The 14074-nt window shown below is 36.8% G+C and overlaps 1 pseudogene; it reads right to left on the bottom strand.

The window, feature by feature from the left end:
- Positions 1-533: 533 nt before the first annotated feature.
- On the bottom strand, positions 534-13597 carry LOC109221113 (annotated as a pseudogene).
- Positions 13598-14074: the final 477 nt, after the last annotated feature.

The raw sequence follows: 14074 nt of genomic DNA, 5'->3' as shown, positions 1-14074 counted from the left end.
AGTTTGTGTAGAGTCACTTGGTTAGAGATGAAAACCTTCTGATTTCTAAGTGATGAAGTTGAAGCCTTCTGATTTCTATTGAATTATTAGTGCCGCGTAAGGATTTTAGGGTAAAAGGAATTCTTGGAGGGATTTTAGGGTAAAAGTGAATTTTGGAGGGATTTTAGCGTGAAAGTTAATTTTTGGAGCATTTTCTTTTTAATTTAATTTCACGTTCGCGCCCCAACCCGCTGAAATCCGGTATTATAGACCAGACATTAACTTTTATATAGACCAGAATTCATCTCGTCGTGTATTTAAAAAATAAAAAAGCATATTAGGGACCAAAAAAAATTCTCATCCCTATAAATATACTTTTAGGGACCATATTTTAAACTGGTCGCTAAATGCTGGTCCCTAATAAAGCTTTTTCTTGTAGTGGATGATACTAAATCATGGATAACACAATAATCAACAAGCAACAAAGAGGGGATAAAATCACGTAAATTAAACTTTACAACAGTTAAATGTATTTGTATCTTTTTGAATTATGATGAGAAAACTGGTGCTAAATGGATAAAATCACGTAAATTAAACACAATAAATCCAAGCAACAAATGAAAATATAATTTAAATTCTCACACAGGTATTACAATAATTAATTCTAATGGTAGTTAACTTAAATAGAATTACAGCAAAACCAAACCGTCGATGACCTGAAGACACTCTAATTATAGTACCTCAACTTGATGATTGAGACGGTACTAGGTCCTTCAAAAGATTTCCATTCCAGTGGCGCGCGCTATGAGTTCTTTCCAGTAATTTCACTAGTTGCGAATCAATATGAGGTGTAAAACGCCGAATATTATCTTCAAATGATTCCAATTTGGACACACAGTTTCACTGTATTGCCCTCATGGACGTTAAGCGGAACTTTCTCTTTATAGCGAGAGGCAGTCATCTTTTTGTTTAAGCTTTCATATTGCCTGCAAAAGAAGAAAGAGTTGATACATCATTACATGGCAAAAGAAGAAAGCTTGTTATAAACTGACTAAAATTTCACAATATCAACTTGAGGCCAAAGTCCACTTTTGAACAAAAAGCCAAATTGCATCTTGCGCTATGCTTCAAATGGATGCACTAATTGAAAGCACTGACTAGCAGACAGGAGGGAGGAATAGAGGAACATGATTTCCCATTATAAAAGAAAAAACATGCCACATGTATATTAATATCTATTGATACCCAACATCTTCCTCGATGTAGTTTCAATGACCTCTGCAATTGACCAGATCGGGCCCAAAGTTTCAGTGACTCAAAGACCAAGACAAACACCAATTTCCTGTTTCGGCAAGGCTTATATGCTTTAAATACTGATTCAAAAGGAAAAGCGTCTAGTTTACTTCTGTTCCAAAGGAAAAATCAGATAGTATAGCATCAAGGAGAAATTCAATCAAGTTTTGCAAACAATAGCACCAGTCTATGAAATTCACTTACTTCCTAGTGTCTTCTCTCTTCTTTATGAGCCTTTGAACTTCAACCACTGGGTCACAACTAGTCCCTTCTCCCTCAAGAAAAACTGTGAGAGACTCATCCACAACCTCTATCAGCCATTCAATGGGAGCTGTATCACCCTTACTTGAGACCTGAAGAAAAATAATGCAAGAAATGTGGGCTGTAACAAAAATAAGAAAATATAATAAAAATACATACATATCCCATCCCTCCAACCTAATAGCCACTAAAAAGTCGACTCATATGCATATTACATACAATATCTAAAAGGGCACTAGTCTGTGCTGGTCCTCTATTAGGGTTACCGAGGTCATTCGTAATTTTCCACCCAGTTCAACCCCGCACATTTAGTGTTTAAACCTCTATTTCCAGCTTCATATCATGTGGAAAAGGAAATGAACAAGTTTCAGATCAAAAAGAACCAAGCTAGACATAGAAAGAGATACCTGCAAGGATGACAACGCAGCTAAAGTGCAAATCTCCATTTTGCGGCTTCGTATGAACTCCACATTATCATCCGCCCAGCAAAGCACAAATGCTTTTCGCCTAAGGACAGCAATATCACCAGTCATTCTGCTGAATGTTTTATGAAACAGCTTTTTCTTTCTCAAAACCAAACTATCATATCAAGCAATACAAAGAAAGCCTAGCATATCAATCTCTCTAACAATCACTTAGGTGCATCATCAAAAGGTGTATCACTTACTGAATGATTCACCAACACATAATCAAACAGATCATAGCACGCTGGTATCCTTAGCTCAAGTACCATACGTTATATATGTTGTGGAATTTAGCAAAGGCACCTAAAGAAATTACAACTCAACAGACAAACAACAATTAAAGCAGTATGAAAGCTGAAGTAGCAAATTCTAATCTTCTAAAGATGGGTACTGAAGATAGATATTACGAACAACTAAGTTGAGAGATTGCCTTAAGACCAATCTCAAAGGTAAATTCAACCTTCTCACAGGTCTAATAATCACAAAAGGATCAAAAAGGTAATTGATGGTATCATTGGGAAAGCACAGTCTGCATTCATAAAAGGAAGAAGCATTGTAGACAATATACTGTTTAGCCATGAACTATTCAATGGTTATAACAGGAAAGGCTTATCTCCAAGATGTGTCCTTAAGGTTGATTTAAGGAAGGCTTATGACTCATTGGACTGGCAGTTCCTTAGATGTATGCTCACAGACCTTGGCTTCCCTCAGAAATTCATAGCATGGATAATGGAGTGTGTGACAACAGTGTCCNAAGAGAGGCATAAGACAAGGAGATCCAATGTCTCCTTACCTCTTTGTGATTGCTATGGAGTATCTGCAAAGGGAAATGAATCAACTAGCTAAGCAGAAGGACTTCAAGTTCCACCCAAAGTGCAAGAAGTTGGGAGTGACACACATTTGTTTTGCTGACGATTTGTTAATGTTTTGCAGGGGTGACATTCAATCAGTTACTAAAATACAGGAGACCTTTAAGAGATTTTCAAATGCATCAGGGTTGCAGGCAAGTTCTGAAAAGAGTTCTATTTATATTGCTGGAGTTGCACAGCATATAAAGGACCGGCTGATTGAATGTACTGGATATGAAAAAGGTTGTATACCTTTTAAATATCTGGGAGTTCCTCTGTCAGCAAGAAAACTGAACATCCATCAATGTTTGCCTCTGATTGAGAAGATTACAGAGAGAGTTAGATGCTGGACAGCTAGGATGCTTTCATACTCAGGGAGAGTCCAACTCATAAAATCAGTGTTATTTGGTGTTCAAACATATTGGGCTCAAATTTCTTATTGCCAAAGAAAATCATGAAGATGATAGAGACTATATGTAGGACCTTCCTGTGGACTGGCTCAACAGAGTATTCTAGGAAAGCACTGATAGCCTGGGATAGAATTTGTCAACCTAAAGTGACTGGTGGCTTGAATGTGATAAATATGAAGATATGGAACAAAGCAACTCTATTAAAACATATGTGGGCATTGGCTATGAAAAAGGATACTTTGTGGATTAAATGGGCTCACATTTACTATATAAAGATCAGACCTATTGAGGATGTTACTACACCTAAGAATGCAGCTTGGGTGGTGAGGAAGATTATAGAGGCAAAGGAGGACATGCAGAAGCTGAGACTAATTCAGAACAGCCTCATTAGCACACTGGATGGTTTTGTGAGACAAGGAAGATTTCAGATACACAAAGCATATGTCCAGCTACAACCTCAATTCCCTAAAGTAGATTGGAAGAGTATACATATACATACGCAAATCCATCCTAGGTTAGTTCCATCTATGGCTGACTATCCATCAAAGGATAGCAACTGTGGATAGACTTGCCAAGTTTGGAATTCAAGTCCATCCAGACTGTGTATTTCGTGCAAAAAATGTGAAAACATTTGAGCACCTGTACTTTGGTTGTCCAGACGCAAGCAGACTATGGGAAAGAGTTTTGACATGGACGGGCAATGCCAGACAGATAGGAACATGGCAGTAGGAACTGCAATGGATATGCAACATGGCAAAGAAGAAAGATTGCAGGGCAGAAATGATCACAACATTGTTTGCAATGGTGATTTATTGCATCTGGCGTGAAAGGAACTCGATGAGATTCAACAAAGGAAGATACTGCATAGATGAACTGTGTAAAGAAATAGCAATACATATACACATACAAGGCAGGAAGAGAATCAAATGGCAAGCAGAATTATCAAAGTTAAAGAATACTCCTTAGTATAGGTTATGTAATTAAGAACAGTAGAGTATAGCTTTTCTTTGTATTAGTGATATTGGAGATTAATGGTCAGCATTAATCTGGGAATGTAAAGTCAGTTTTTTGATGAAATAAAAGTAAAATTTTGTCAAAAAACAAAAAAAAAAAAATCACAAAACTAATATGGACCAACCACATATTCGATGTGACATTACATTCAAAAGTGATCCCTGTGATACTTTAACAATCTTGTGTGGACTGCACATGTTCATCATCAATGATGAAATTTTTTTATTAATGCTCAACAGACAATGAATAGTAAACATAGCTCTTTTATAACATGTAGTTCACAAACCATTGGACACCATATAGACTCCCTCTAAAAGATAGCAAAAGAAACCAGAAAATGGCACCTGAAATGCTCTTTATACGAAAAGATAAGTTCACCTAGAAGACAGAAGATACGGCAAATCATTTACCTTGCGAATCTCTCCTTCGGCGGCAACAATGCCCTCTTCGACCTCAGACCTTTAACAATGGACAACACCTTTTCCATCCCAGCTTCTACCCAATCATTATCCCAGCCCTTAAAAAGTGAACAGATGTAGAGAAACAGGGTCAAAAGATAATATAACAATCATGCAGCAGCTAGCAAGCATTATATTAAGTCCTGTTTTCCACTACTAGACTCATCTTGATAAGCTACCATTTTTAGAGCCTCAAAGCATGTTAACCTATTCCAAATATATATTCTTGAAAAACAAATTGCCTACATAGGTTTATTTATGAGAAATTTAACAATGTACAAGCATGATGCCTACTATGTACATTGATTTTTCAGAAATTGATCCCATACAGCTCTGAGTAACCATAAGACTCTAACATCACACCAAAACCAATGCCGAAAAGATAAGAGGAAAAAGCTAAACTTCGACCTCAGTCAAATAAAAAGAGGAAGCATACATCGAATTTACTTGACAGCCACCAACAGAGGTAACATATCTATTTGCTAGTTCTGGAACTTAACATTTGTGCTTAAAGCATACCTCTATAGTTGAAGGATAATCACTTATCACAATAGATTCTTTCTTTATCGAATTTCCGCTAGCAGGAAGACGCTGCCATAATTCTTCGGAGACAAATGGCATAAACGGATGGAGTAATCTCAACTCGTTATCTAAACAAAGCCACAGGGTGTCTTGAGCAAATCTTCTTGCAGATACAGATTCTGGATTATCACCAACAAAGTATGGCTTGATTACTTCTATAAACACATCACACAAAACGAATACACTGTTGTTGCTGCATCGGAGAAATCATAAGATTCCAGGGATAAGATAGTTTTCGCTATGGCCTTGTTAAGAGCTGAGAGTATCCACTGGCAGATAAAAGGCATTTCACGAGGAGCTATATTTGTTGGAGGGGTGTAATATTCACCCAGTTTACTCAAGGCAAACCTAACGACATTCCATAGTTTATTACACCATTGACGATACCCAGCAACTCTCTGGATATCCAGATTGATTTTATCGGACTGGAAGGACAAATTAAGAAAGTTAGTAATATCCAAAGAAAGTAAAAAGGAACATCTTATTAAATTTTAAGAAATGTTACAAACCTGAGCAGTATATAAGATTAGGGCAAATCGAAGAGCATCTGCCCCACATTCACGAATATCCTTTGCCTGTCCCTCTTTTGCACTCTCGATTTCTTTGGCATCCAGGTTACCCTCTTTTAATCTCTCGTGAAGATTATCAAGGGTAATTCCATTAATAACATCAAGAGGATCAACAACATTTCCCAAAGATTTGGATATCTTACGTCCCTGTGCATCACGGATCATTGGATGCAAATAAACCTGCAACGCATGTTAAAATGAATAAGATTTATTATGATCTCAACAGAAAGGTCAAGTTACTTAACTGCTTCATGTGAAAAAAGTTAATATGTGCCTCACACAACTGACATTAGCAGCGAGGCTTCTTTAGTGGACCCATGGACCCAAAAGTGTATGATTTGGGTCCATCAATTTACGAGACAAAAACAAGCCTCACACAACTAGTGTCAGTTATGAGACACATAATAAAGTTTTTCGCATCATGTGGATAAAACACGGATTCTTTTTGTTTTTTGGCAAGTAGATAAAAACAGATTACTAAATAACTTTCAGTAGCACTCCATTTAAAATTCTGTTTTAAGCACTGAAAAGGCCATGGATCGTGGAAACAGAGCCACATTCGTGAAAAAGATATCAACTGCTCTTAAAATAGATTAGGATCATACTCCACTTATAGCATAAATAAAAAAAATTGGCTTTTTCTATGAGGGATGAAGAAGTTTGCTAACCTTCATAAATGGTACATCACCTCCAAGTGTTATCGCCAACATCACCATACGTGCAACCCAGAAGAAGAGAATATCATGTCCAGTTTCAATAACGGAAGTTGGATAAAAAACTCTTAAATCTGCAGTATCGTCTGGCCACCCCAGTGCAGATAATGGAAAAAGACCAGATGAAAACCAGGTATCCAGCACATCTGGATCTTGAGAGAGCTCAAGAATCGTCTTCCCTGGAAATTTCCTACAAGACAAATCTCGAGCCTCTTCTGCATTTCTAGCGACGATCCAGTGATCATCACAAACACCAAATCCCTTCTGCTTATCATCATGCAGTGTCACATACCAAGCAGGAATTCAATGACCCCACCAAAGCTGCCTTGAGATGCACCAATCACGAATATTATCAAGCCATCTGCATGTCCATCACATGGAGGACAACAAATTTTTTAATCAAATGATGAATCAAGAAAAAAAAAACGGCTTAAAACAACATGTACAGGGTTTTTATGTTTAAATTCCATAGAAAAACCACAACCAAGTTTTCCGCATCTATACATCTATATCTGATGCGATACTTGCACAAAAGTAAATGATAGAATATCCATTTTACACCACGAACAAAAGAGAATAACAATCAGAAGATCCTAAAGCAGTCATCAGTCCCACCAAAATGCATAAGTCCAAATATAGGGAGGCAGTGGGGCACACAAGTTAGCATCTTATTTAAACCTTTGCATTCATTTAACCAAAGCATTTTTGGTGGCCAGATCCAACATTACCTTTTCCATTCAGCAGCATATTGTTTGGGGATGATCTCCATCTTCTGTTTATCATCATCCATCACAGCATCCAAAGCCTGTTTGGCCATACTTTTGCAGTTGACAAACCACTGGGGCTTTACAAGAGGTTCCACTACATCATTGCTTCTTGAACAAATCCCAAGGCGCATCTCGTTATCCTTGACATCCCTGTAGAGACCCTGTAACACAATTCAGACATCGCATCTAAGCCACAGTCAACTCAACTAAGCCTCGTCCAGTTATCCCAGGATACTATTTTTTACTTACTATACCCCATGTTTACACAACACAGCTTCTTCTCGAGGTTATCCTCAAATGCAACCCACGTTCATAGGTAAGAAACTTAAGAACAATTCAACAGCCTCATGAACTCATAAAGCTAAACTCAAGCAAGATGTTACATGTCTAAAAGAAAAATTTGGAACAGAATGTTACTCACCCAATCCCAAGTAATTAAATACTCAAAATCCATCTCACTTTAAGTCATTGAATTCTACTAGGTCTGAAATATAAGGTGTTAATTTGACTCGTTTATTATATGCTCATGGTAAACAACGTTAACAAAGAGAAACATAAAAGCAGCTAGGCTGGGGCACTCATTGAACCAGAAGTTCAAAGATGGAAAACCGCTACCCAGGCTTCTGGAGATCTGCAAATAGATCCTCTGTTACTGAGACCCTAGGGCATTAATTTCATTAATAAGCTGAATGCAAGCTCACGACATTCGAATATTAGTTTCCCTAGTTCTGAGTATGGTGGTTGCAATGGTTGCAATAGGGAATCACAACCTCCGCCCTGATAAATGACATTTTCTACTTCCGGGACATCCAACTGGGTAAGTTGAAGTGTTCAACTGAGTGTTTGGTCCAACTATCAGTGTCTATTTACGTATTTTGCATCAATGTTTTGTGAAGATATTTATGGATTTTTTAAATGCAAGATCTCATAAACTTGACAAATTTCTATACATCAATACATGCACACAAGTCCATTAGCATTTCATTTTCAGCTAAGACAGTACATAAAGTTATGAAGGTACCTTTTCCTTTAAAGCTTCAGCCACAGCGAAACGAGCTTTGAAACGAGGCATTCCTTCAAAGTCTGCACCCCCGTTGCTATTTATTTTCCCATCGTCAGTAAAAATATTTATGAATTCAAGTTTGTGACGCTGTCCAAACTCAAAATCATTTGGATCATCGGCTGGAGTTATCTGCAAGGATATTCAAAGAATGGTCCAAAAAGCAATGATGAATATCTAGAGAGAGAGAGAGGCAATTGTTCCTTAACATTCAAAATATAATGATATAAAGTACCTTAACAGCGCCAGTCCCAAAGTTCATATCTACAAGTATTTCATCACAAACTATTGGAAGCTTTCTTCCATTGAATGGATGAATAGCAAATTTCCCATGAAGGTGGCAGTATCTTTTGTCTTCAGGATGTATAGCAATAGCAGTATCACCAAGCATAGTTTCAATTCTGGTGGTTGCCACAACGATTTCACCAAGCCCACCTTCCAAGGGGTAAGCAAATGATGTCAGCACCCCAAATTCCACTGGCTCTTTGTATCCAGGGACCTTCAAATGTGTCTTCTTTTTTATGTCTTTATATTCAACCTACAAACAGCAAGCAGCTTGTAAAGTTTATATAGAAGTATTTGCTACACCATCTAAAGCTTGATCATGAAGGGCGATTTGCTCACCTCAATATCAGAGATTGCAGTACGCAAGACACAATCCCAATGCACCATACGTGGAGCCCTTGATAGATGATAATTGAAGTTAATACAAAGCTAAAACCAATTCAAAAACTTGCGCAAGCAAAGAAAACGGTTGCGTCCCACACATAGGCAAGAAGACATTCACATGCACATAACGAGGAGAGAAGGCAACAAAGAGGAAGAAAAAGAGTTACTTACCTGTATATAAGACCTTCATTGGACAGCCTAACAAATGCTTCAGTAACAGCCTTAGACCTTTTCTCATCCATGGTAAAGCACTGATTTGGGAGAACATGTTGGAGCACAATATATAAGTATAACTATAATAACTTCAGGATTTTCTCGACAGACGAAGAAAATGGTAAAATCTCGATTCATACCTCACGAGACCAATCAAGTGATGCACCCAGGCGACGTAATTGCTTCAGTATAGTACCCCCATACTCATTCTTCCAATTCCAGACCTTAAAAACATCAACAAGTACAATTAATAAATATATGGGTGCAATGAATTGTTAAAAATTAGTACTTGGCTTCCTTATTCAACTCTTCAGCAGAGATCTTGTCCCAGACTGACAAAGCAGGCAAGGCAACAATTGGAAGGATACTACAGCCAGTAAAGTGATTTTTGACGAGAATGAAAGCCAATAATGATGACACTAAGATAAGTTAAAGACATTAAAAAGGATGTTAGCACTTCGCAGTATATACTCACTTCAGATACGAAGTTCTCCCGACCAATATCATGTCTAGTCAAATTCCTCTCCCGCATGATCTTCTTTTCCACAACAACCTAGATTTAGCATCCACGACACAGAATTAGAAATAGCATATAGGAATGCAAAGAGCAGAAACGACCATGTTATTGTAAGTAAAAATAATTGAATAGCCTTAAAATCCCTGCTATACCACGTTTCAAATCCCTAACAAATCTTTGGGGGTGAAATTTAGCTTTAGCAACAGTAAACTGACATAAAACATTATCTTGTTTTTTTAACTTTTACTAGCAATTTTGTCCTTGAAAAAGACTGCCATTTCAACAATCCTCTATAAGTAAATATTTATTCAAGTTCTGATGATATGACTGTATCTAAGTAATTGTCGTTCTGTAATGTTACGACCGAGAAAAGTCAGGTGTCATGCGGAAGCTAGCAAACGATAAATCCAACAACAAAGGAGAAATCTACCAAAAGAGATACAAACATTTAACGTGGTTCGGTCAACTGACCTACATCCACTGCGGAGATGAGCAATCCACTATATAAAAAAAGAGTACAAAATATCGAGAGAACAACCTCACGAAGAGGCAAACACAAGTGACACACTAACACTTGTCCCGTAAAATTCTCCCCCTAAACAAGACTCTCAAGCCCCCTATGGCTACATTGTGGATGCTACTGAATGACAAGGAAGGATCCTCAATTTATAGAACTCCAAACCTTTCCTACCAGAAAAAGGACTAGCCAAATATGGAAGAATTACATTTTCTTTCTAGGAAAAGAAAAACTCAATTATGGTAAATATCTTCTCCTTTCCTTCATGAGATACGAAAACCAATTATGGTAAGAAAATCTGGACAAACACCTAACATGTAAGACCATACTAAAAAATCTTTTTGAGATTTTCTCCAGAAAGTTAAAAAATTCAATTCGGATAAACTTAAATTCTCATATTACAAATATCTTGAGCTGTCATATCACACCATGGTAAACAATTCAATAAAACAGGCCTATTTGAATCTTTCTCATTATTTAAAACATGTTAGTTGCTATTAATCTTTCTTATGTTATTTTTCAAGATACTATATGAAATACATACAAATACACTAGTAGACAAAATAATGCTGGTGTCTCCAATTGGTTTTAGTTTATATTTTGACACAGATCATAAATAGCACCTTGGACTTGGTCGCAAAACAAAAGGATACACTAGAAGAGTAGCAGCTTGTTGGGAAAGAGAGAGAGAGAGAGAACTGCAGCTTGGTTTCGAACGGGGACGGAAAAAAGATGAAACAATGAGGCTGAAGAAGATTAGGCATGTTATTTTAGTAAAATATATTAGAAAGTGTAAAATTTACTAAGGATAAATGATAAAGTTCTTTCTCAAACTAAAAGTGCTTATAAGCTGAAAAATAATAAGTTGGGGTGACCAGGTTATGGTTTTTGGCTGATTTTAGCTTATAAGCACTTGGCTTATATGATTCTAATACCTGGACGGCAGGCATGTCCTATATGGAGAGCGCCAGTCACATTTGGTGGGGACAAGACCTGCATATAAGCAAACAGGTAAGCAGCTTGGGAAAAGGAGTCCAAGTTAGACAAGGTACACAATACCAAGCAAAACTTTCAGCACAGTTTATTTCCCCTTCCAAATTATTAAGCAATACAATTCACCAAGTGATTGTCTCAAATGAAATGAAATGATACCACTTAAGCGCACCGTTATAATACTATGGAAAAACTTTTTTGTAGCTTTTGGGCGCATATGCACATTCACTGTAAATAAGTAAAATGGAGTCTTATTGATGATTCAGAATTCCATCCAGGCAACAGTTTGGTCGTGGGTATTGGTGCGTAATCTGGAGAAAAAGCCTCCCCAAAATGTTTGAAGACGAAAACGATATACTTAGTCCTAAACTCAAATATTCTGTTTTACTTTCTTTTTGGACCAAAATGGTTTTTGTAAATGATTTTGATGGCATGTTTGACTTAATTAGCTCACTGCAAAATCTATGTAACATTCGTCTCTACTCCTTTCTAAAACTATCAGCACACACTTGATACTAGTCTGTATTAGTAAAACACACATAATCAGAAACTAAAAGAGAATAGATTTCCCACTAATTGGGAGTAATAACATTCTCCCCTTTAAAATCCTAGAGAAATGAGGCTGATATTGACAAAGCTATCGAAGAATACTCGAGCAAATAAAACTTTCCTCTATTTGTTTAGAGCATATTTGCTATTCATGAGAAAGAGGGTAAAAAAATGATCTCGAAAACCTACATCATGAACACCAAAGCACGGTAAGATAACAAATAAAAGGTTCTAAAACTACATATATTCAAACGTTAACATCCCAAGTAAAAATTGCTCTCTACGAACTCAAAGTACACATAGTTCCTATATATTCATTCATACCAACATCTTCAACTAGAACATCATATGAAGTAAGGCGGTAAACTTACAATCACAAAACCGGCTTAGAGCTGTTTGGGTCAGCAACAAAGAAATTGGACTTTTCCCACCATGCATACCACCTATTCAAGTTAAAATAAGGAATCATGATAGTGCGCTAACAAGAGAGAACTCTTTCCTTAATTTCTAGTAAGTAGCACGTAAAGGTAGGAAAAAAAAATTCATACTAACGATTTCTCTACAGCACTGGGACTATAAGTTTTTGCCATTTGACGGGAGAGCTGCTTCTTCTCTCCCAGGGGTGTGTCTGGATCAACAAAATCTTCATAATTTTCCTCTTCACCCTCCATTTTTGAGTTCTTCTTCTTATCCTTGTTTGACACATTGGAGGCGGCTTGTGCCTTAATACAGACAAACCATGTCAGAGAAGCTTACATATAGATAAGACTAAAATCAACTTTCATAATTTATCACTATGTGAGCTTGCTGAAGGTCTTGTAATAGCTGCACTAAGAGTTCAGTAATTTCCTTTCCTTTGAAATTGATATATAGAGAATGACATAACAGAAACAACTAAGCCATTCCACCAATACAGACATTTATGAAATATAAAAGTATCAACCATAACTAGATAAATAAGCAAAAAAGTTTTTTTTACCTGTTTTGCTGCTTCCATTTTTAGTGCAGCCTTGAGTTTTTTCAATTCTTTCTCTCTAGCCTATAAACACAAAAGAAACACTTAGTAGATGTATGACCAGCAAACACATTAAAAGTAAATACATTAAAAGCGCCAAAAAAGAACTTAAACAGTACTATGTAGAAAGCCAACAGTGTTTCATGCTAGCAGTAGCATAATCCCTCCTCTCCCTGCTATACCCCTCCAAGAAGGAGTGTCTGGTTCTTTATGTCCCAATTTATCACCTAATTTAAGTTCAAATTCTAAATTTTCCTTTTTTTTACCCTAATATTTAAGACTAGTTTTAGATCACAAGTTTCAACAGTTTTTCTTTCATTCTTAAATTTCATCGCCAATCAAACATCACCGTATAAAGCGGGACGGAGGGAATATCTATTTCAGAATATTTTGAATCAATCAATTAACTGTGTCAATCCTAAGTTAGAATCAATATACTTGAATATATCGGGAAAAAAAACTGGTTTTAACAAGGAACTAATGTTTGGACGTGGTTCATTGTGAAGAACCACCCATCGCAACAAAACCAAAAAAAGTATCGAACAAACCTTTTCTTCCTTTTTCTTTTTCTTTTCAAAATCTTCAAGAGTTAATTCCTTTCCATCTGATGTTGCTGTCGCCGCCGCCACCTATTAAAAACTCAAGTCACTTAAAACCAAAAACACAATAAAGAAAACCAAACAGAAAATTTGATTCTTACCATCATCGTATCGGCTGTAGAAGAGAAAATACAATGGCGCATAAGAGAAGGACGAAGAACCCACGGCTGATGGAGTAGGTTGACTCAGTCTAAGAGGCCTTGACAAGACCTAAGGCAAGCCATTATGAGACAAAACTTTTAGCTTCTTATTGTTGTGCCATGATGAACGAAGAAAGCATGCAGATCCTCATGTCAAACAGATTCAGCAAAATTTCCACCCAAAAATTTTTTTTACCAAAAAACACACTAAGTAATGAAAATTCACAGTGCTACAAAATTATGAGCTCACTTTAACAAAACAGTCCATATCCAAAAGAAAAAATAAAGTTAAATAATTCAAAAGCACAATAACAAAAGCTTCACTTTTTTAACCAAGACTACTCAAAGAGACTCGCACTGTCAACCCCACAACAACATCAAACCTTTCGGAACAAAAGACTAAAAGCTTCAGAGCTCTATATTGGGTCCTCCATGACAAAAGAA

Source organism: Nicotiana attenuata, unplaced genomic scaffold, assembly GCF_001879085.1.
Source record: "Nicotiana attenuata strain UT unplaced genomic scaffold, NIATTr2, whole genome shotgun sequence".
NCBI classification, from domain to species: domain Eukaryota; kingdom Viridiplantae; phylum Streptophyta; class Magnoliopsida; order Solanales; family Solanaceae; genus Nicotiana; species Nicotiana attenuata.
This window is presented reverse-complemented; position numbering and strand designations above follow the sequence as displayed.